This window comes from Periplaneta americana, chromosome 5, assembly GCF_040183065.1.
Source record: "Periplaneta americana isolate PAMFEO1 chromosome 5, P.americana_PAMFEO1_priV1, whole genome shotgun sequence".
Lineage (NCBI taxonomy): Eukaryota > Metazoa > Arthropoda > Insecta > Blattodea > Blattidae > Periplaneta > Periplaneta americana.
In genome coordinates this window covers 73,711,259-73,737,265 of record NC_091121.1, presented here as the reverse complement: position 1 = coordinate 73,737,265, position 26,007 = coordinate 73,711,259, and the positions used below count along the sequence as shown (strand labels likewise).

At 35.5% G+C, this 26,007-nt stretch overlaps 1 protein-coding gene across 1 annotated transcript in view; it reads left to right on the top strand.

Annotated features, from left to right (window-relative positions):
* The window catches only part of Tmhs (Tetraspan membrane protein in hair cell stereocilia), a 112,908-nt gene that overhangs the window by 82,605 nt on the left and 4,296 nt on the right, over nucleotides 1-26,007 (top strand). The gene's annotated exons all lie outside the window — the stretch shown is intronic.

The window sequence follows — 26,007 nt, the reverse complement described above, 5'->3', positions numbered from 1 at the left end:
TTTTCTGACCCAACACCATATTTTATTATTAATATCTACATCCATAGCCTATATCTCCGAAATGTTCCAGTAACCTTTATGATATCCTTGGTTGGTTGGTTTAGTTTCCTTTACAATTAAAATTATTATTCCATAATTATATATTGATTATTTTTTTCATGTTTATTGCTTTGGTTCGTAGCTACCTATAGAACACATCTTTATTTTCTAGTTAGAGTTATTTTGCAGTTAAGTGTTTTGTTGTAAACGAAGTCAACATGTATTTTCAAATGTAAATAATTTTTTTAAGTTTATTTATTTATTTATTTAAATTTAAATATACAGAATAAAGAATATAATTACAAACAAACAAGAGAAATAGAAATAAAATAATACAAACAATATAAAACAGGAGGTACAGTAGTATTAACAAAATTTGAGACCGAATGAGCAGCGCTAGTGTTCGGTCGCAGTTCAGATATAATATTAATAAGCCTATAAGAGAATATGAAATAAAATAGGAAATAGAATTAAAATTACAGTTACAGAAATTATATAATACAATATTAATATAAGAGAAATATAGAAAATAAAATAATAATAATAATAATATTAATAATAATAATAATAATAATAATAATAATAATAATAATAAGTAAAATAAAATAGGAACTAAAATTTAAATTACAGCGGCAATGAAACAAATGCAGCATAACTGCTATGTAGACTGTGGGTAAACTATTGTAGGTTCAAAAATTAACTTCTTGTTCTTTCTACCGCTGCAGGTGATGAGACTAAATTATTTAATCAATTGTCTAAACATAACAATTAACACTTGGTGTAATAACAATTTCATTTTTGTGTTATATTTCAAGGAAAATGAATGTGTTCCCTAATAATTGAAAAAAATAAAAACACAGATATAGAATAAATATTCTGCCATTAAACTACTGTAATTAAATTAATTAATTCACTCATTCATTGTTTAAACATAGTGAATAATTCTAGGTAGAAAAAAATTGAATTTCTTTATACTGTGTATAAAAATGCATTAAGCTATAAAATTTCCTAATTATTAACAAGAAATAATTATTCTTGGACTCAAAAAAGATCCCAGATAAGTAGCAAGAAATTCTAGAGCAGCTAAGTTTGCGGGAGTTAAAGCAACGTTTAGACCGCATACACAACGAATAGTACCGTAAAAATTAAATGGCACACGAGTTACATTTTTAAGTAGTAACTTATATTGGAATTTGTATTTTACGTGAACTTATGTTGAATTAATTTGCGCAACCACCGTCTGAAAAGTGTTTATCTATCGCAAGTTCGTAAGATTATCAGAATTTTAACACAGTTACATCAAAACAATTAATGCACCTCAAAAATAGTTACATTTCTTTATAATTATAAATTTCTTTAGAAAGAGAAACAGTCTTTCGAATCAGACGTATTGAACTTCAAACGGAAGTTCGTCGTTTTCGAATTTATCACTGTGCTCTACTTCGACTACAAGTTAAGCTTTTCTTTGCTTATAGTAGTATTTTATATTTAGTTCAGCGAAAGGATTTATATTATTTTAAAAATAAACTACCATCGTTTGCATATAATAATAATAATAATAATAATAATAATGACAATAATAATAATAATAAATAATGATAATAATACTTTATTGCTGTGTAATACGATTATTCATAATATGTACTGTACACAGAAAATCATTTTGCAAGGAAGAATATCATTGTTCTTCTCTCTACTTCAAGATGTTAACAAGTACACGTTAATGGATTATGATACAATATTGAACTGAAAAATGTAGCAAAACATTTGTCCAACTGTAGCCTATATGGTGCATTTCAGTAATATACTCGTAAGTACAAATATAAATGGGGAAGTTTCGACAACTTAGTCCCCGATAGGCTACCGAATATTATAACGGCAAAAGGCAGGGTAATTTCGCGTTCAAGAATATTGATACTATGTTTTTGTTTTAGTTGCGAGATGTACTCTGTAGGCTATTACTTAACCACGCCCGATACCAATTCGACTGTATTATCAAACCATGTTCCTCCAAGAAGTCATAGGTTCATATTTGTGACACAAGATTGTATAAAGAAACTGAAAGTATGAGGATGACTGGCCAAACTTAAAGTAGGCATACCTAAGTTGGATCGAGAAATAAATGCTCACCACTTAAAGCCAAATAAAGATATCGCTGAGATTTACATCTGACAAGATAGAGAAACTGTCCAAGTTTACGCAACGAAGTTTGAAAACAATTGCATGCGTAACTTTCGTTTGTTTGTTGCTAAAACAAGCCTGGCGCCATTTTGTAGGATAACACGCCATGGTCAACATGTGGGCACCACAACAGAAAGTTCAGTGTGTGCTATGGCCAGCAGAAGAAAAATCTGTTACTTGAGTACAACGTCGTGTTTGTCGTATATGAATAGGTGGATCGGAAGACGAGGACCCATTGCCTGGCCAACCAAGTCACCCAATCTGACCCTCTTGGACTTTTTTTTCCGAGGTTTTGTGAAGGATGCTGTGTACCAAAGAGGAAGAGCTAACACTTTGGAGAATCTGAGGCAACACATCACAAATGCAGCTGCACTAGTGACTCCAAAAATGCTACAGAACAATTGGCGGGAGGTTGAATACCGTTTAGATGTCTGCAGAGCAACTCAAGGCGCACACATCGAGTTGCATTCAGCATTCTCCGAAACTCGGAGAGTTTTTACACCAAGTTATGTTAATAAACCATTATTTACACTTGAAATTATTACTTATTTCTCGATCCCTCTAAGCGGGACATGGTGTATAAAAATTGCGAGTGAAATACGAAAGTGAACACGAGATTTTGAAATTTGTATTTACATTTTATGATAGCTTTCATGGTTTGAGTTTTGGTACAGTTTCGTTAAAAAGGAAGAAAAAAACTCTGTTATATTGAAGAAGAGAATCCGCTGTGACGTGGTCTACAGATGAGATATGTCGGCACGAAGCAAGCTTGTCGAGTACGTGCTCTAATAATACTGTTTACAACAAATACATTGTATAACGTTATTAAACGGTAACTTGGGAACCGAGGTTTCCCTGATATTTTTTTTTAAGTTAACTTAAGACTTGTCACATAGGACAATAAGGTAGACCACAGGAGACTTACTTATGCAATATATGATGATTTGTCAGAAAATAACATTTTGAAGCATTCTGTGATGTCATTTCTTGCAGTTTTTGAGGAGCGAGCATTTAAAGTTTGAAGGATCGTATAAAATCATAGTAATCATACTTCATAACAAAATAATAAAGCTATGCATGTCATCTTTTGCTACAATAAAGATATGGCTAGAAATCACGAAACTGGCTAAAACATGTCCCTCAAATTTACCGTGCAACTGACTGGAAATTGTAGAATTTTACCTACTAAAATATAACAACCACCATGTTATAATTTAATTATTATTTGGACAATTATAATTAAATCATTATGCCTTAGCAGCAACTCTGAATGTGGAAATGTCAGTTCTGTGACGTATCGCTGACTACATCTTCAAAAGCATTTTTATTGTCATTTAACAATTAAAAGAGTGAAACACAATATTTGATAGGATTAAATGTTAGCATACCACGGTCATTACAAAAGATGGTTATTGGTTTCTTTAATGCTGTAAATATTATTTAAATTAGTCCCTAGTAGTTAATGTTAGTTCTGTGACATATAATATAAGCGATATAAATAGACACGAGATGACTTTAAGAGTCCAGAAGAGCTCTTCAGTTGCTTGGTATGGGCCACAGCGTAGGAGTATGTAGTAAATGGGTGATTTCTAATTTTTATATTAGAGAAAAAAAACATATATATATATATATATATATATATATATATATACATACTATAGCTGTTTTCCTGTGAGTACCTTTATTACCAGTCAGTTTTGAGATATTTAAATTCTGTAAAATGCGTCGTGTAGATTTATGTTAACAGTGAGATATGAGGGTGTACATATTCAACATAATCTTAAACCCAGAAATCAACATGGGATTTAAAGGAAAACAAATTGAAAATTGGTTTTTGTCAGTTCTGAGACATCACAGCACTGACATTTTTGTGGAAATTATTATACAAATTGTAGAATAAAATAAAATTATATTTTAAATAACCGTGGTCAGCTATGTAACACTGATCTAGAACAAGAATCATATCTTGAGGTGGAAAAAAGGTCACATTTTCAATTAACTGGTCATCCGAAAGTTTTTCACCGTGCATCAAATACATGTGCAGATCGATATGAATACAACATCTATACTGACGGCTCTCGGTTGCAAAAGGAGAACGACGTCACCTTGGTGGGCTGTGCCTTTGTTACCTACTACAACACTACTGAAGTCCACTCTGCCACGTTCCGCCTGGCGCCCATGTGCTCCGTGTTCCAAGCAGAACTATTTGCCATCTTGCAAGCAGTGAAATGGTGCATTACCAACGGGATTGACTCATGTATCCATAGCGACTCTCGATCTGCCTTACAAACCATTGACGATAAATACAACTTGCATTCCATAGCCGTCGAAATTAGATACTTACTACTTAAATTTGAAGGTCGTATTTGCTTAATGTGGGTGCGCGGCCACACAGGTACTGAAGGAACGAAAGAGCGGATACATTAGCGAAGCAAGCAGCCTCAACCAACTCAGAATATAAATATTCCACCTGTCCTAGTTCACACATTAAGCAGAGGATCAAGCACACAACTACACTCAAGTGGAATACATACTGGAACTCTAGTGATAAGGCTCTGTGACCAAGAATTATTCTTTCCCAAAGTACAAGACAGACTATGTTGCAGTCAGTTCTCAACCGACTTCTTTTTCACTCAATTTATGACCGGCCATGGAAAATTCGGTTCCTACTTTGAAAGATTTAGGATCAAAAATGCAGAAGAATCTCTGTGCATATGCAAAGACAATCAGACTGTTGAACATTTGATTTTTCACTGTCCAGTGTTCGAAAGAAATAGACACTTTTTAAGATATTATATCTCGGACTGCAATTTAAATTACTGCACACCCCTTTACCATTTACACTTAGGAAAAAAATGTTGTTATAAACAATTCACAGAGTTTATACACCACATCCACGCAAGACTGTAGCTATTAAGTGTATGTAAATTAATGATGATATAAAATCCTAATGCACTATCTAAAACAAGGTGTCTCTCTTTGGGACATAATAATAGTAATAACAACAATAACTATGTTTGTATTATAGATTTTACTATTGTTCAGTATTTGATGACAGGTATATAGTCTGTAACCGTAAGTAATTTTGTTTTTATTTCTTTACTATCGCAAACCACCTATATAATAGGTGTTTAATTTGTAACTAAGCCAATTTTGTGCATTATCTCTTTACTATTGCTTAAAATTATGTATGAAATCGCAAATTTGTGTAATATTCTTGCAATTTCTCTACACCTTCGATTATAATTTCTAACTTTATTTAATTTTGTTTTAACTGAATGTAATTATTGCATAACGTATTTAGTATTGTTTACTGTCTATTAATTAGTGTATTTATATTGTAACTATGACTCATGCCTACTACTACTTCTTTAAAATTGTATATTATCTCTACATAATGTATTTCACATGTAAAAACTACAACCCTAATATACCAAAGGTAAAATAGGTTTTCAATATTTGGATAACAATAATAACAACACTGATCTACACAGTAATAATAATGTACAGAAAAAAATAAACTATAAAAGTACATAATTTAAAATATATATCATTTTGTCCAATTTTGTGAATTTTATACATTTCATCAGGATGCACAATATATCCCCTCCTTTTTTTTTTTTTCTCCCAGAAAAAGTATTATACTCCATAGGCTGTTCATTATTCTCGGGTAATATATAAATACTGAATAAAATATTTTCAGCGGGTTAAAGGAAACAGTTGCACACATACAGTCAAATAATCATCACACTAAAAGTCTTATCTTGTATCAGGGATACTGAATATATGTAGGCTTCTTTTCGTCAATATCTCAATTTCTTGCACCATCAAAATGTTCTTTTTGCATATTTAATTAAGAACACAAAATGGACACGATAAGACGTTTGAAGTGAATTTATGAATGTAGAAGACTTGGAAATAGAAATGTAAGACGTCCGAAGAAGAGATGGCTTGAACAGTTGGAGTCTCAACATAACGAGAATCTATTGCTTCTAAAAGAAGAATGGGGGAAAGAAGGAAGAGAAGAAGAAGAAAAATATGATAATGAAGATGAAGAAAAGCATAATAATATTTTCCATTCTTGGTTGGTATTTTGGAAACGTGTCTGTTGAAGTATTGGGCTTCTTGTTGAACATTCACAGCACATTCCTAAAGGCGGTCCTTGCCTTGTAACTACTGTAGTTTCTCTGAACCCAACCAAGCGTGTCTAGCAGACTGCCTATACTGTTCTTAGTTGCTGTGGGACTTTCCACAAGCCACACCGTAGTATTGTTCTGATTGTTTTTGTTGTAATTCACTTTTTATGGGTAATCTATTTCCCTTGTATCTCTGCTCAAGTGGTTGAAGTGAACGAACTTGGAAAAGGTCTAGTCTGTTTATAATGCACTTAATTCTGAATTCTGGATTGAGCGTCCGTGTTCATATTTTAATGATCACCTTAATTCTTGGTTTTGAGAAGTGCGAGTTTCGTTTCTGAGAACAAGATTCCCTGGAAGTTTTCGTGTTCTTCCTTAGTTTTTAGCCTAAATTCATTCATTCATAGTTTTCTGTCCAAGAGCAAGTCTTTCGTTGCAAACTCAGCATTCTCTTAATCTTTCATATTTTCTGCCTTCCTCTTAGTCTCCTCATATGATCGATGTTTCTTAATGTCGTCTATAATCTGATATCTTCTTCTGCTCCGAACTTTTCTCCCGTTCACCATTCCGTCCAGTGCATTCTTCAGTACGCAGTTTCTTCTAAGCCAGTGACTCAACCAATTTCAGTTCCTTTTTCTCCTCAATCAGTTTCATCATTATTCTTTCTTCGCCCACAGCCTCATTTCTTATTCTGTCTGTCCATTTCACACGTTTCATTCTTCTTCATATTCACATTTCAAATGATTCTAGTCACTTCTCTTGACTTCGTCGTAATGTCCATGTTTCTGCCCCATACAGTGCCACATTCCACATAAAGCAGTTCACTATCTCTTCCTTAATTATACCACCGAAATTTCCATTCGAAATTATTACCTTTGTAAAATTATCTTCTAATCTTCACAGCGACATTAAATAAAAGTTTTAATGAAACCGATACATCATTAAATAATAAGAAATGAAGCTGTGTTGGAAAGAGTGAGTGAAGAAAAAATGATGCTGAAACTGATCAGCAAGAAGAAAAGGATTTGGCTGGGTCACTGGCTGAGAAGAAACTGCCTACTGAAGAATGCACTGGAAGGAATGGTGTACGAGAGAAGATTTCGGGGCAGAAGAGGATATCAGATGATAGACGACATTAAGATATATGGATCATATGCGGAGACTATGAGGAAAGTAGAAAATAGGAAAGACTGGAGAATGCTGGGTTTCTAATGAAAGACATCGCATGGGCAGAACACTATGAATGAATGAATGAATCATTAAATAAAATAAAGAAGTTAATTAAATAAGAGGTTATGTTGATAGCTGCTTGAGAGTAATAATTAGGGAAAGAAGTTCATGCATTTGCATATTATCGTTGTGTGAATATGCTGAAAGATTATCTACATGAATCACAAATTTCTGAATACAGTGATATTACTTTTATTGTGCATAAAAGTGCATATTTTGCCTTTATTTATAAAAGCATCATATTTTAACATTTATGCAGGGAAACTGCATATTATGTATGTTTATTTGTCTTTCCCTCATTTTTAGAAGTTTGTAACCTCGTAAACACGACTAATTTATGTTTATGAATTTTGAACGTAACGATGACGCCCTCATAGGGAGCCTCTCAAGTTAGCAATTGGTATTCCTTTACTGCATTCTTTAGCAAATTTCAATAGAACCATATCCAATTAAATATCAGTTCCAGGAAATGTAGGAGATACGGTGAACGAGAAAACAGCAAATATTCTTTCCAAAAACCCTGGATATTATCAATTTAAAGAAATTCAAGATATTCTCGAAGGAAAAACACCCCGAAAAACAACAAAATTTTCTATAGAACAGCTCACAGCTTTTGTGCAAGTCCCTCTTACTTCTTGTGACGTAGAACGAAGTTTTTCGAGCTCCGAAGCTATGCTGAGAGAAAACAGGCGAAGAATGACAACATAAAACATACGTCACTGTTTAGTTGTGAACTGTAACAGCATAAATGGAGCATTCAGCAATGAGGCAAGCACTTAAAAATCCGTAGACTAAACGTAAGTTACCTATACCTTATTATTCTGTTAAAATAATCTCAGATTGATAATGCATATTTTGTAGCACATTTATCTATTTTTACGGCATAAATGCATATATATATATATATATATATATATATATATATATATATATATATATTTCACGTTTTAGGGCATGAACTTCCTTTCCCTGGTAATAATGTGTGCCTTTGGTCATATTGGAACATTTAAAGAAATTCAAGATGTGAATAGTTTAGTCGCAAATCTTCTTCTTTTTTCTTACAGTTTATCGTCAGGGAGAGCCGAGGCTCAATTCCTGAAATCCCAGTGAGTTTTGTAAAGATATACTGTGAGAACAGATTTCCTGGCGAGTTACTTCGGTTTTCATTGCTATGTAGGCTACTATTGCTTCAATAACGTAATCTCTGAATAGGACTTTAAAATAAAGAATTTCCAATTATAAATCCCCAGTACTAATAAGATACCATTGTAATGTTGTGTAAAAGCCGTAGTTTAAAAGCCTAGGGATGAATTTTTTCCATTATCATTGTCCGAGATCAGAAAGTAATATTACGATAAAAGACGAGAAGGAGCAGGGGAAATAGTAGAAATAGAGGAAATGAGAAAGGAAAGAAATATGAGAACAGGGCGAGAAAAGGAAGCATGAGAGGAAAAGGAGAATAAAGGAAGGAAAAGTAAAAACAAATATAGAAGTTGAAGAAGGAAAAACATAAGTAGAAAAAGAAAAAAACAAAAATGAGGATGAGGAGAAGAAACAAGTAGAAGAAGGAATGTGAATAGAAACAATAACAGTACTAGGAGATTAAGCATAGAAACAAACAGAACAAGAAGCATTAAGAGAGCAAGGAAGAGAAGAAAAATATAGCCTGTAGAATAGGGATGAAAAGAAGATCGAGAATCATTCTATGTGTCAGGATATCAAATAGAGTTGAAAAGAGGCATAATTAATAAAATATTTATTTTTATTTCTGCTGTTCACTAAAATTACATCGTGTACTTACATTGAAGTGTAAATAAGTCTCCGCTTATACAGTATTTAATTGACTGCTTCCCTTACATTATGATCCGCACTTTCTAGAGAAAGTGACGAAGCATCTTGTTCCTTGTTGCGATGACTCTGGATTCTCAATCAATGCGTCGAGTGCTGCGACTTCGAAATTTCTCTTCCGTTCATGTGCTGTACACACATTTCTCATGAAAAGTAAAACTGCCCAAAGCTTTAAAGTTCCAACTGTTGTTCAATTAACTGACGGCTGGAATAAAGAAATTCGCTTTTAGTCCGGCGGGCCATGTGTGAGACAGAGCGGCTGTAGAACTAAATTTCTCAGAATAATTTGGTTCCCCTACCTCTCTTACCCCGATATTGTTTCGTTACCATCATGTCATCTCTGAACAGCTACTATACGCCATATTGAACAGAGGTTTGAACTGTTAAGAATTTTCGCCACAATTACGGCGAAGTCTAAATGTAAATTATTACGGAAAACAAAATTATCACGCAAATTATACAGGACGAACCGTAAGTAATGTCATTAATTTCAGGAAGTTATTCTTTCAGGTATTTCAAACAAAAAAGTTTAATACAATTATGCTCGTTTTCGCTTCGTTTTAGAGATAAAAATTATTTTATTTGAAACATTTCATAGCGTTTTTTTTACGAAAGCCATTGATTTAATTTACAATATACTTAGCCAGTTTAAGAGAGCAGTGTATTATGACAATAAATGTTTGGAAGAATTTTAGTTTTGTCCTTCAAATAAGTTAAGCAGAAATTTGATCTCAACAAATGAAATAACATTGTAAAATTCCTTTGCAGAATGAAAAGTTACATTTTTCGGATCAAATTTCTGCACATTTTAAGGACAAAACTAAAATTCTTTTAATCATTGTTATTATAATACACTGCTCTGTTAGATTGACTTAGCATATTAGAAATTAAATCAATGGCTTTCCCAAAATACGCAATGAAATGTTTCATATGAAATCATTTTTATCTCGAAAAGAAAGCAAAAAAAAAAATCAAAATTATATTAAACTTTTTTGTTTGATATATCTGAAAGAATAACCCACTAAAATTAATGACATTACTTAGGGTTAACCATGTATAATATAGACACACAAACGTTTTTTTGCCCTAGTAGAGGAGAAAAAATGTATAAAGAAATTCCAATTGAGGATGAATTTCTTAAGCTTTTAGAAATGGTGGATATTTCACACAGATAACATATTTCATATTTATCTCATTATTTTATTCGAAGATTCTAAAATTTGGTTAATGAAGTGAACATAACCTTGAAGAAGAATTTGCAGCTTATGAATGCTGTACTTATCCTGAATGGATAGAATAGATGCAAATTAGACCAAATTGTAGAACTTAGAAATGAAAATGGACAAGTAGGTCTATGAAACATTAAGTGGGCTACATTTATGTTTACAGTAATAGGTCTGAATATGTCTGTTACTCTTCCACAGAAAGAGTCTTCAGTGTTGTAAGAAAAATAATCAAAATTCAGGTCTACATTATACACAGCAAAACTGAAATCATTTCTGACTCATATCTAAATGACATCACAAGAAAAGTGTGCTTTAAGAAGAAATTTGCAGCAAAACAGCTGCTAGTTTCAAGATTCAAAACATGCTACAAAGCTTTTTTTTTTTTTTTTGTAGAAGTGACAGGCAACAAGTAATTATATTATTTAATGAATATGCTTTACATCCGACTTTGTTAGAAGGGGTAGGAGCACGGTTTTCACCCTCACTGTGGGATTGTTGATAACTCACGTGGAAAGTTGGCACTTCTGTATCAAGGAAGATTTTCGATGAATAAATCCTGTAAATATCCTTAAAATTTTAATTTTTAATCTTCCTCAACTCGATGAGGTTGCCAAAGACAAAGAATGTTAAACAGTAACATTTAAGATGTGACATTAAAAATGTCTTAAAGAAGTTTGTTCACAATAAACTGAAATTTACAGTAAATAATGTTTTAGAATAATTAAAATTTGCAGTAAAATAAAAAAAACATAAAAAATATGAGAAAATTCAACTGTAATTTGAATTGAAGTACAAGTGTCGCTGTAAAAACTGCAGAGAACCCTTCAAAGCTGACATAGAAATTTCATTAATTATTGTTGTTGCTGGGACTCCAAATTTATGACAGAATGAGACGAACTGTTTTGTTATGGTCCCTCTAGCGCCCACCATTAATCTGATGACTTCTATATCCCTGAATATATATATATATATATATATATATATATATATATATATATATATATATATATATATATATAGGGACAGTTGGTTCATACATTGCTCTTTTCTCTAGATTAACCTCCTCGGGTTGATTCTGATGCGTCTCGAATCTGATGGTCGGATCCAGAATATAACTTTTTGAATTTTTGGCAAGGAATTATTTGTCTCTCTTGTGTTCATCTTCTCTCGGCCTATCTTGTCTTGAAGTATCCTTGTTACGTGTTAACCATAAGATTAGTGAGGTCAGCTATTTGTGAATCTATAATATTAGTTCAAAGGTGTCCCGTAAGTGAGCAGGATGGATCACACATCCTAATTCCTGAACAACACATCGATGATGATGATGATAATAATAATAATAATAATAATAATAATAATAATAATATGAAATGAAGAATATGTATGGCCAGTAGGCCTACATTGTGTCAGGATGAAATTCTCCACACATTTACTACTACACTACTAGTCCAGAGATTGTTGGGACATGAAGAAGAGAACCGGAAGAGTTTATGTTCACGTCACTGGTGTATGAGGAAGCTAACCTTTTCAGCCCAGAGAGAGAAAGGGGAACTGGTTGAGTGGCTAACATTAAGCAGATGGGCACATAGGTGCAAGTGTGCATATGTAACTTCGTCTTCGTATTATTGTTAGTTGTGGCTCAAGTTGCGTTTTCAACTACAAGACAACAGAACTTCATTTTCTTTTGCAGGAAGATATAGAGATTTGTCATTCTACCACAGTCATTCGGGATGTTATTCATAGACATTTCGCTAGCCCGCGCTACGAGCGTGCTAAACTAGCCCCGGCTATCGACTGATTACTTGTACAGGATTCATATCATATCATATCGCTAACACAGGTTTATGAATACGAAAAACGTTAGTTCGCTGATCATCCACCGGAAACCCGCGCTAATAATGTCTATGAATATGGCCCTCGATGTTTATTCCTAGCCTTCGTGTTGTTCGTATTGTCTTAAATTATGATCTTGCGTCATGCTGACCACATGACCAGAGAGTCCCTCAGCTTGTAAATATGAGGAAGAATGGAATGAATGGTCCAATTAAGGATGATAATTTCATGTGATTATGATTTTCATTGTCCCGCGCCGTGACGTCGTGGTCTGAGGCATCATGCCTAGGACTCGCGTTACGGAATGCGCGCTGGTTCGAGTCCTCACGGGGGAAGAAATTTTCTTATAAAATTCTGGCCGGTATATGAGACCGGTGCCCACACAGTATTTTAATGCACTTGGAGAACTGCGATAGGTAGCGAAATCCGGTTACGAAAGCCAGCTATAACGGCTGGGGGGGGGGGGGATCATCGTACTAACCACACGATATCTCCACACACACACACACACACATATATATATATATTATGAAATTTAGTTTCTGAGGTTTAATGTTTATCTTTCTATTTTATCAACAACGTATGGAAAGTATATCGGAATTCTAATTTCAGTTCCAATACGAGGTTTTATTTTGTTACTTCGATTTTCGGTATTCAATGAATAAAGATAATGAGGATTTTTTCTGGTGTCGCCTTTTCTAAAACTTTACACACTTCATTCCATTAACACCCTCCAGTTCATATTATCATTATGTATTGCTCTTTCCATGTGAAGTTCATAATCATGAATCGCTGACGATCGGTGTCACCAATAGCAAGATTCTAAGCTCCGGGACTGGATGTCCACCCATTTCGTTCTATTTCATTCCTTCCTTGCTAAGGTGTTAGTAGATAAGTACTATGGACTGTAATGATCCCAGTGTCGAAGAATTTTTGTCCACTCCTTCCTTCAGTAAATAATATTGAATAGATTTTTTGCAGTTCGACAATAGGCTACTTTCTCTTTAATCTTCGTATAAGAGAGAAAAAAAGTAAGGTCTCTATGAAAAACCTATGCGTCAGCCAAAGAAGTCTACGTTATGCTAATAAAATACAGGTATGAACAGTCAAATTAATATTTTTCAGGCACACACCTTAAGTTATTATGTTACAGATTTCAGAAATACATAGTACATAAAGAACGTCTTTCACAGCATGATTCCCATAAGTAAGATTACAAATAACAAAAATCTGCGATAACATTCTCGTACTTACGTAGAATTATTCTATCTTGATATATTTTTAGGCATGTGTGAAAATAGGCCTATATAAAACTGTTCTTACCGTATATCTGCAATGATTACGAGGGACTTTCTCGGTATTCTCCCTCATCATTCCAACAGTACTCTCCACAATCCCCAATCATAATTTCCTCCTGTCTGAAAATAACATTCGACATCTTCTTATATGTATACTGGTGCTGACTTGTTCTCCTCTTGCGACGTGTGTCTCCTCATGGTATGTCCAGAGTCAGGTAGATGGCAGTGGTGAGTATTCTAGACGATTTGGAGATGATACGGCGCGGAAGACTGTCTCCAGGGATCTCCACTGCTCAAGGGATTGAGAAATGGAGGACCGTCACCAGGGAATAGTATTACGGGTATAGAAGGCTATAGAAAAACGTGTGGTACGGTGAATGGAGGAACCAGCTGATGAATCAGGTGCACACAATTGACATGAAGCTCATTTCACAGAGATGTACAGTAGTGTTAAAAAAAACCGGACTGACCCTTGTAGCTGATTTCAGAGCCTTGTTCACTCCAGAACACGTAGACTGGTAACTAAGACTTTCGTGGTTCGAATCCTGCCTGGGAAGGAAACTTTTTTTTTTTTGTTCCTTATTCAAATTTATTCCCAATACTTTTCGATTGCAGCGATATTTTACTACTTAATTAACTTATTCTTCCCAGAACATTAATTTTACCAGCAATCGAAAACTATTGGAGATAAATTAGAATAAGGAACAAAAAAAAGTTTCCTTCCCAGGCAGGATTCGAACCACTAAAGTCTTAGTTACCAGTCTATCGTGCTCTGGAGTGAACAAGGCTCTGAAGTCAGCTACAAAGGTCGGTCTGGTTTTTTTTGCCACTACTGTACAATAAGCCTACTTGATCTGCAGTACGTAAATGGTGATCTCGTCCCTCCCTTTAACGTCATAAATCATAGCAGCTAAAGTTCTCAGATCTAACGTTTGGGAAATGAAAGTCGTAAGTTCGAATGCCATTTAATTCGTGGATATTTTATCCATTGCCAATGTGATGTTCTATGTTCTCTTAGCGCAGATTTGGTATAGTGTAGACCCCTCGTCACAGAAGTCACACCATGTGTCCATGATAGTAAAAAACGTTTGGCAATGAATTACTGTTCAAACTACGAGAAGGTTATGAAAATCCTCAAAGTGTAAATATAAGAAAACAAATTTACATTGGTTTTATGTCAATATAGAAGTATACAGCTGTCGATTTTTATGAAATGTGGAGCTAGTTTTGGAGTGAAGCATCATTAAACCTAATGACTGAAGTACCAACGTTACCTGAGTTCATATTCGGTGTGTCTTATGTGGAATGTATGGTAGACATGAAGGATTATGGTAGACATGAGGGAAATTTTCTCGCGTCACTCCCGTTTTCTCTGCTATAGTTACACTATTCATAAATCATAATTAATCATTATTTTTATGTAGTGATGAGATACTAGTGTAACGTATCAACTCCATGGGAGCCACCGGCGTGGCTCAGTCGGTTAAGGCGCCTGCCTTCCGGTCTGAAGTTGTGCTCGGCGTGGGTTCGATCCCCGCTTGGGCTGATAACCTGGTTGGGTTTTTTCCGAGGTTTTCCCCAGCCGTAAAGTGAATGCCAGGTAATCAATGGCGAATCCTCGGCCTCATGTCGCCAAATACCATCTCGCTATCATCAATCTCATCGACGCTAAATAACCTTGTAGTTGATACAGCGTCGTTAAATAACCAACTTAAAAAAAAAAAACTCCATGGGATCCTTACGACCTATGTTGCACGTAATATGTTTCTATGAAAACGCCTGAAGCTGATACGGGCACCTCGGTCTTCAGACAGAGAACCTTACAACCGAGCAATTTTGGAGTTTAATGTCCAGTGAAAGCTTAATTTTGAAGCGTTCGCCGCTACACGAGATTTCACTTATCACTTGCTGGAAAAACAACAGCTACATTGGCGCTAATTGAGCGGAAGGGTGACATCCTTGTACAAGTAGGCCTAACGCCCAGAATATTGGCATTAACACACTCATGTTTACATTTTACTTTCTCTTTAAAGAAGTATTACGGAGTTTTCGCAGAAATGAACGTTTTCATCATTTCTCGTACCAAGAAAAATATTGTTTTCGGGCATGCCATCTCTCTTGTCCGTCCATCAGTTACAGTGACTTCTCCTGAACTATTGGATGAATTTGTTCATGTTCAGTGTGCAGCAGTCAATTTATCCGAACTGATGGACATAGAAAATAACACTAGCTTGCGAATTTCAACTTTGTGTTTGTTGCCTAAACTAAGTAATGTGATTTTATATAATGTCGATGTGCTGAATCCGAATTTTCAATCCGTTTGCTTCTATCACGTCAGGTTTGTTTGCAAAATCACTTTAAATGTATTTTATAATTACGTGAATTTCATCACAAACTTTTTCATTTCACTTTTTTATTTCAAATTCAAAAGCAATATTTAAAAGACACAACTTGCTGAAATTATGTGTATGGTTGTTCATGCATGTCACTACAGTCCATGAGGATTTACTTGTCTAGTCCCTTTTAGAAAGAGAGAGAATGCTCACCATCTCTCTCTACCCTCATTTATGATGGTCGACACTCCTTCAAACGACCACGAGTTACCAGTGGCGGCATTCTCTTCCTCTTCAAATTCTGACTCCACTCCGCCAGAAAGTTCGTCCATGTCCGTGTCGTCCAAATTGATTACGAACGAATAATAAATTTCCATCTACAAGTCCATCCTTCCCCCAATAAAATTTTTCAACTTTTTCTACGTGTTTACAGGCCTTCCTCTAATTTTCTTCCGTCACTTTTGCAAGTGCGCTCATTTTTAACCTGTTACACACGTTTTTTAAGAATCCCATTCGGGGGTTTCTTTCCTGGAGATCGCAGCACGCTTCCAATTCCGCTTCCGCTTTCTTTTGTTTTTGTTTTTTTTTTTTTTTCTATTTTAATCCTGTTAACACCACGAGATGATATATCTGTCGCTGCAGCAGTTCTTTCGATGAAACTCGGCACAGATATTGTTTGTTTTCCGCATTTCAGTGCCTCATATTCTCCAGTAAAGAATTTATATGCATTAATAACCATGTTCATACCGTCCGACTTCAAGGCTTTCCCGCGTTTTCCCATATTGCCCACCATTATTATTAAATACAAGAGCACAACACTCATTACAATATTTAAGGTAACAGTGAAACCATGCATCTCCGAAAACATTTTAATTTGTGAATTATATTATATTAAATTGGTGCAACAAGATACAAACTCGTCCACACCTGTGGAGTAACGGTCAGCGTGTCTGGCCGCGAAATCAGGTGACCGGGTTCGAATCCCTCAAGTTACCTGGTTGAGGTTTTTTCCGAGGTTTTTCCTCAACCCAAAACGAGCAAATGCTGGGTAACTTTCGGTGGTGGACCCCGGACTCATTTCACCGGTATTATCACCTTCACTTCATTCAGACGCTAAATAACCTGAGCTGTTGATACAGCGTCGTAAAATAACCCAATAAAAAAAAGACAAACTCACTTCACTATTCACAAAATACTATTAACTAATGAACTCAAACAACCCCGAGACGCCACTGAGAGATCCACTAATTGGGTTTGCAAAAGTGTGAAGGGAGAAGGGAGGAGACAGGGAATTCCAAGAATTGTACAAAAGGAAACCTCTTGCCCGTCACATCTGGTGGCAACCGGTAGACAAGGACCTCAGACAAGGACAGTAGAAATCACGCCAACTTAATCCTCATGCATTGTAGAGTGTTTTTGCTTTGTTTTGTCTCATTTATATTTTCACTATTGGAATATAAATTAGCACAATGTATCACACAAAAAATTACACCACTTGCTTCTTAGTTGAGAAAACCCTCCTGTTCTTCTTTCTTTTATGTTTCTCTTCAGGTATTTCAAGTTTTAACAGCCAACAATAATCATCAAGCATACTGATGCTCCCGCGTCCCTGCTACCTTCTTTCGAACTCTTGCAGATCCTTGTGAAATCGTTCATCTTACTCGTAGCTGAAAAATCCTAGAATTTCGGCGAAACAATCTAGCTGAGAAAACAGAAAATTTTGATACTCATGTTACAACCAAATTCCTTGTATGCTTCAAGCATGTTAGCCACATTGTTTTGGTAATTAGGGTCCTTGTTGTTACCAAGAAATTTTAAAACAACTTCACAGAAAGATATCCATGCTGTTTTCTTCTTTTTATCCATAGTGATTTAAATGCTGCATCAGACATCTGTTTTCTTATGTCAGGACCTTTAAATATACATCTTCTTTCAATTTGCTTCAGATAGTAGTGGAAATTTCTCACATATGTACTTAAAACAGCCTCCTTCCTTATTTAAAGCTTTTACAAGCTGTTTCATTAAGCCAAGCTTGATGTGGAGAGATGGCAGCACAACTTTAGAAGAACTCACATGGCTTTCGCGCAAAATATTCTTACAACCGACTTCCAAATTTTGTCGAGGTGGCCAGTCTTTCATAGTCCAGTGATCAACTCGTGCCCTACTATCCCAAGCAAAGAATGCATGGAAATTTGGTAAAACCAGATTGTTGACCCAGCAACATAGTAAGAACTTTGAAATCATCACAAACTTGTCAGTTGTGTTCCTATAGTCTAGTCGCAATAACAGCAGTTGCAAATTTGTGTATGATTTTTTGAGGATCACTGAATAGGCAACGGGCACTGAACCAAAATTGTGTCCCTTATGAAGGAGGAAATCCTTTAAACTTCGCTTGGAAGCATGAATGAACAGTCTTCATTCACTTAGGTCATAGTTTGGAAGTCCAAGTTTTAGCATAAAGTCTTTCACATTACTGCAAAATACAAGATTATCATCTTCGGAGAAAAAGTATTTAAAACCTATTTCACGTTGTCAGTACCAATAGAATGATGTTTGTTTAAGATTTTGTGGTCGTACAGAAATTGGTACATTAGGCACAGGTAAAATGGCTGACCGAACAACTGAATACGCGATTTGATTTTTATGTTTAGAATCGTACCCCTTCACATCACACGAACAAAAGTAGCAGTCATTACTATGATTCGACTGCTCTCTCCAAACCATAGGTGCTTCAAAGATAGCAACTGTCTTCTCCAATTGATCAAATGACGAAGTTCTTCAGTGCATACTCTATATACTTTGTGTGGTGCCCAAGCTTTACTTTGGTCTCCAAGTTTGATTCCAAAATAGGCATGGTATGACTTTTTCACAAAATCTGTAATATTACACCTCTGCTTAGGCTATGTGTATATCCTTCATAAGTTATACAGTATAACAAAGGTGGTCTGGATTATTTAGACATCCTCGATCCAACATGATAAATACTTTCTTACTGAACTAAAAACTTTCAACATTCTACTCCACAATAAAGCTTCAAACTGATTTCATTTCGTTTCCAGATGAAACGCAGACTAATGAAACGTGAGAGAAACTAGACGAGTTGAGTTCAGTCTCTCACCAAAGAGTGGCACAAATAAAAATAATGACAAAGCTGCACGTTATTTCGCCCTAACTTCCTTATATGCTTGCACCCCCTATTTGCTAAGAAACATCCAGTGTTCTTGGTTTTCAATATAAACACCTTAAAAATATGTTGAATACATTTGGTTTTAATATCCTAACATACTAAACCTACATATGTTAAAGTATTACAGTTTAAATAATTACGCTATAAATTGTCGTAATATATTATAAGAAAATTAAAATAACAAATAAATGGTACGTGATAGGAACTTTTTGGCTTTGAATTTGATTTCAGCATGCTAAAAATACCCTAAAAACATTAAAACTTTGGAGGCAGGAATTTCATCGCAGAATAGTGTAATTTTTAGTAAAAATAAAGTAGCAGGCCTTTATTTGAAATCGAAAACAAAATGGCAAAGAATTTGAAATTTTCTTAAACTAGTTTTTTTATATGATTTTTATCTTGCTTTAGATAGTTTACATCAGTAGTCGTCAGCACTCGCTGAAATGGAGAACGGGTAAAGAGTGTATCTGAATATGCTCCGTCGTGCAGAAGGAAGAGGGAGAGAAAGCATATCCGCCAACAGCCACGGATGCATGTTAATGCTTTTCTTATCCGCTGGTAAGAAACGCTAGCCTGAGGGTGCACTGTGCTGATGACCGCTGGATAATAATAATTAATCTGTGGCGCCACAGCCCTCAAAGGGCCCAGACCGACCAGCTGGCTGCTGGCCTCACGTTCACACACAGAAGCAGAGGTGGACGTTCATCCAACCAAAATGGAGGTATCGTGTGGTTAGCACGATGATCCCCTCCAGCCGTTACAGCTGGTTTTTGCAACCGGATTTCGTTACCTATCATAACTCCACAAGTGCATCACGATGTTGGGTGGGCACCGTTCACATACACTGGCCGAAATGTTATGAGAAAATTTCTTCCCCCACAAGGATTCGAACCAGCGCGCATTCCATAACGCAGGATGCCTTAGACCACGACGCCACGGCTCGGGACAGATGAAGAGATTAATCAAATAAAATTAGATGGAGAGTATTTCCCCTGAACGCCATGGACGATGATGTAGTAGGTGGAGTATTCAACGGATGGAGTACGACCAGATAACCTGGAGATATTGCAACATTTCAGTTAATTACTTGATTAATGGGTCTCATTCGACGCGTTATATGTGAATATAAACAAACGAATATATTACTTGACGCACTGTTGGATGTGTTTGAAAAAATTGAACCAAATGCACATCATGAAGGTACGAGGAAAAAATAAATATCTTGCGCTTTAATCATCGGAAGGAATTAAAGAAAATAATAGCGCCGAAGCTCTGAACCATCATCGTGGGTGTTTCATGCACTTAAATTTCTAAAGAAATCAGAAGTTCCTGTTTCTCTCAACAACACAACTTTTAATTCTTAATCTTTCTGTTCATATACATAGTACACGAACTGAACTTTACCATATACATCCCCACACCTGTGGAGTAACGGTCAGCGCGTCTGGCTGCGAAACCAGGTGGCCCGGGTTCGATTCCCGGTTGGGGCAAGTTACCTGGTTGAGGTTTTTCCGTGGTTTTCCCTCAACCCAATACGAGCAAATGCTGGGTAACTTTCGGTGCTGGACCGGCATTACCACCTTCATTTCATTGAGACGCTAAATAACCTAGATGTTGATACAGCGTCGTAAAATAATCTAATAAAAAAAAACATATACATAATTCAATTGAGATATCTGCTTAGAATGATAGTCTCCTGACACTTTTCTTCCCATACACGGGGGGAATAAATCTGATTCTGAAATTTCTGTTTGTATACAGGGTGGAAGTGAAATAATCCTGCAGATTTTCAGAGCGAATAGCTCATAGTATATGTAACAAAAAATATACACGGACATCATTTTATTTTTACTAACATTTTTAATATTAACCTGGCTATACCTTTAGATTAATGGTTCAGAGCCTGAAACCCCTTCCACGATTGAAGTTCGATGATACTGGCGTAAAATACAAACAAATCACTTTACTAAGTATAGGAGGGAAGAAAAGTAGTTCATTTACGTAAACTAGGAAATACCGTAATTTTGAATTTGATAATTTTCATTAGGTTTTTGTTTAATCAAGATACAGTACAGTATTAACAATAAGTGTTTTTACTCATGAACTGAGTTATCCATGCGAACATATTCATTATGCAGTGTATATTATACTGTCTACAGCACATTAGCGTACAATATAGAGTATGAAGTTAAATTGAAAAATAATCATAATATGGATATTTAAACACATTTTTGAAAATGGTGGCCGTTCATTTAGGTTCTTTTGTGCATATTATCGCACTATAGACTATTGTACCTAATTCCAATTACCAGTTTCGTCCTTCGTACTAGTAACTCATGTTGAAATAATTATATACCTGTTATATAAAAGAGTACCTTACGTACTGTAAATTAAATCTTCACTTCTGCCCGACCCGCACAGATAAAATTACTCAGACATGCTATCTGCTGTCCGTCCAAGTGATTATATCGCAGGGTCGTAGAAAGGGGGGAAATCACGTGACAGTTAATTACTTTTATTTAAGTTATTTTAAACAGTTGCGGGTGAGGGAAATCGTGATGCGACGTAGGCAAACGGACGACAGTACCTGTGCGAAAATATGATTCAATACTGAAAGCTCTTTCGTCACTGGAAAACGCGAACATATTTCTGGAACGTACTATACTGACTAACTCAATACTGTTTGTGTTTACTACAACCTTAAGGCGACTTTGACTGTATACGCTTGGTTCTGTGAGGAGAACAGTTGGAAGTTCACTAATAGAGGGGGTGGGAGTGAAGTACATTAAAAAACTAAGGTACAATAAAAATTGAAGTAAAAATAAAATGATGTCCCTGTATAATACCATATTGGTGGAAAGCTCATAGTTTCCTCTGTAAAAAAAAGTTTTTTTTTTTCAAATGTTTATCACCCTCTTAATCGGTAACTATTACGAGTAGGGTCGTGATTTTTGTCCATATCGATAGAAAATCTAATAAGGAATCATTTATCTCTCTAGGGTATTTCAATACCGTGGACAGTTTTCCAGAGAGGGAGTTGTGAGATAGTTCACCAAGGGAGACAGACTTGAGTTCGTTGACCTCTTACATTTGTATTACGAGAAAAAGAAGAGCAGTGTGTTAGCGGCGATTTGCCAGACTGCTGAAACTTCCAACTCAATTGTCTAATTAACCGTGCATTTAATCACAAAACGTAATATTTGTTTCCTATTTATTTAAGTGTATCCTATGGGCCTTTTAATATTCAGGATTATTTCCCTTCCACTCTGTATAATAAATAAATATTGCATTATTAATAAAATTACTTATCATTCGTCATTTCTCTAGTTTAGCTATATCAATGGAGGTACAACTTTTAATATGCTGAACTGATAGACAATAGTGTCGTAGCAGAAAACTAAATATTCAAATCTCTTCCAATTGCAAAATATCGCAATATTACCACAGTCTAGTATATACAGTCAAGAAGCTCAATACGTAGTAAATATGCATCCATAGATAGTTGCTAACCACTGGGATCGCTACTATCGCCAACAGATTCTCATGTTCGTATTCTGCTTCACTGAAAGGGGTCTACTATTCGAAGTAATTTGCCTAAAGTAGGCCGTTATTAATTTGGAAATTGTTTTTTTAATCTTGTGTCAATAAATAACCTATAGGCCTATTTCAAGCACAAATTAATTTGAGAATGTATCTTTCGCTTTTGTATCAATGTTTAACCAATCGTTTCCATTTAACCCTGCATTTTGTGGCTAGTGCTAATATTACAGCTGAACATACGACCCATTGTACGATAGGATCAAGAAGCGCATTAATACTGACCAGAAATATAGACAATAATACTGATCTGTAGGATCGCTAAAATACTGATGAGTACTGTCAGTATTATTGATTCAGTATCACTGACTGCGTAAGGCCTACATAAGAACGTGATCGTGGCTTGACGCAATGCGTAACCAAGCGTAATAGGCTGTATTAATTATAGCCTAGTCCTATCGAATATAATCCCAGTTCCTATAAATTAGCCACCACCGCTTCTGTTATGACAGCCGAGAGCAAGATACGAGTTAAGACACACTTTGCATTCGAGTTTCTCTTACGTAAGGGATCCACTATGCAGCGTTTGTTTGAACTCGTTCACACGCTTCGTTGGTTCAATTCTCTCGAGGCACTGGAAGTCGTCTGTTGGATTATGCATAGTTGTTTAAAGTCATACCAGTAACTGCTGTCATATTCAACACGTTCCTGAGAATTAAGCAACCGAATTACAAGCATACTTTAATATCAGTTATGGAAAAAAAACTTGTTCGTCTATTACCGATATTATCTTCAAAGTATACATTCCTTTTTACTGTATCTTAAAGGTATGCTCAAATCAAGTTTTTTTTTAATGTAAGGCGATATATTTGCACAAGATAAACTAGAGCGTCAGCGAGTCCAAATTAATTTATGGTGACTATTTCGTTTATATGACGTCATTCCATTTTCGGTCAATGAAGTGTAATGAAATTTTGAATTCCAACCAATTAGTCATACATCGGGATAATTTCTGCAGCTCGATTTATCACTATCAATTCTTTTGTTTAGTCAGTGTCGCCAACTGTTTCCAAGTAAATCGATGAGCATGAATCCATTGTACTAAATAAAGTGCGAAATCCTATTTCCAAATCTGCATCTTCAACTTCTAATTCCATGTCCATTGTATCTAAAGAAAATAACACTCCATAACAATTATTGTTCATTTAATTAATGCATTAATCAGTTATTTGTAATTATACTACAAAATGTTTAAATTAAATTATGATTTAGCAGATAATGTAAACGTATTTCTGTTATAATAACAAGAGAAAAGCGCAGTACATGTAATTAACATTTTTAAACCTGTATTTCGCTTTTCTCAATTGACATTACTGAATAACATTCAATTTCTTTATTGCAGTAATCGCTTTTCATTTATTTCGACTTCACAATGTCTGAATAGGTTAAGTATTCATAAATATACAATTATTAATATTTTGTGAACGAATTTTAGGGATATATATTACAATATTTACATTTTTATTTTATTCACGAAATAGTCCTCGCTTCGCTCGTGGATTTATAGGCAGATCTCAGACTTCTTGTGACATTACTGTTGAAAAAAGATGGTGTTGAAGCACATTTTCTGGGAAGTCCTCCAGTTTTTCTGTCATCGTTTAATCGCTATGTAGTAGTATCTGACTACGAAAATAGCTGATCCGGGTTGAAATCCTAATGGGAACAAGTTGACTAGCTGAAGTTTTTCCGGAGTTTTCTCACAATTTGCTTCACGGAAAATGTTGGACAACCTTTTTGGGATTGATCCTAAGTTCATTCCGTCACCTTGATTACATTTATCTTCACCTTAAAATAAAGAAGTACAGTGGACTCACTTTGCTTCTTCGTACGTTGGTCCTCACATGTTTGGACTTCATCTTATGAAACTCTCATGGTGTTCAACTATTATTAGATAGCATTTATGTTCCGTATTTCTTTATTAATTTATTCATTTTTCCAACATTTCTTCATAATTCGGAGTCATCTTATCATCGGTGTATTAGGAAATTGTTTTCTTCGTATCATGATCAACTGAATGGGATTCTTACGGTAGAGGATATTGCCTCAAGAATCTCTAGAGTTAGTAGGCCTACCAATGCTTGAGGCTTCGGATGTGACACAAAGATGACGATTGTGAAACGTAGTAATAACGATTTTTTTTAGAATACAGTATACACATTGTTTCAGAAACGCCGCCCACATTCGAATAGACAACCCAAATCATGCTATCAGGGATGAGTAAACATGCTGGTTTAACGACTTTTAATAGTTGAAAGAAAATAAGTGGAGTAACGGTTAGCGCGTCTGGCCGCGAAATCAGGTGGCCCGGGTTCGAATCCCGGTTGGGGCAAGTTACCTGATTGTAGTTTTTTCCAGGATTTTCCCTCAACTCAGTATGAGCAAATGCTAGGTAACCATCGGTGCTTTACCCCGGACTCATTTCACCGGCAATATCACCTTCATTTCATTCAGACGCTACATAACCTAAGATGTTGATACAGCGTTGTAAAATAACCTACTAGAAAAAAGAAAATAGCTTAAACCTAAGTTAAATATAACTTTCATCACTACTGATACTCCTCCAAAATGCATCCAACATGTCACGTGAGCCATGAGTGTATGTAACTTAAGAAATGGATGGCAAGCAGAAAAGCAGCAGAATGTAACCAACTGGTGGGTTGATATCAGTGCGGTGGGCTACGGTGGTCTTCGAAGCCCAGTGCGATGGGCTAGGAAGCGGCCACGTCAAGCAGTGTTGGTCTTGGGTGGGCTGGGCTGTTAAGTGTGCGGAGTGGCAGTGCTGAGCTGTGGGCTACCGTACATTACTCTGATACTGCATCTTTAAAATAGGCAGAGACCGAAAAGTCAAAATGTATAACTTTCTGTAGATTGTCATAGGGATATGAAATTTATGTAAAATGTGTTAAAATGTGTGATGTTAATTTCGTCGACGTCGTCGTCATCACCACCACCACCACCACCACCACCACCACCACCACCACCATCATCATCATCATCATCATCATCATCATCATCTCCATTCACGAAGGTTTATTGTAAATCCGTTTCGATCTCGTCCAGTAGTTGAAAGGTTTTCCTGGTCGTCTCCTTCCTTTTGAT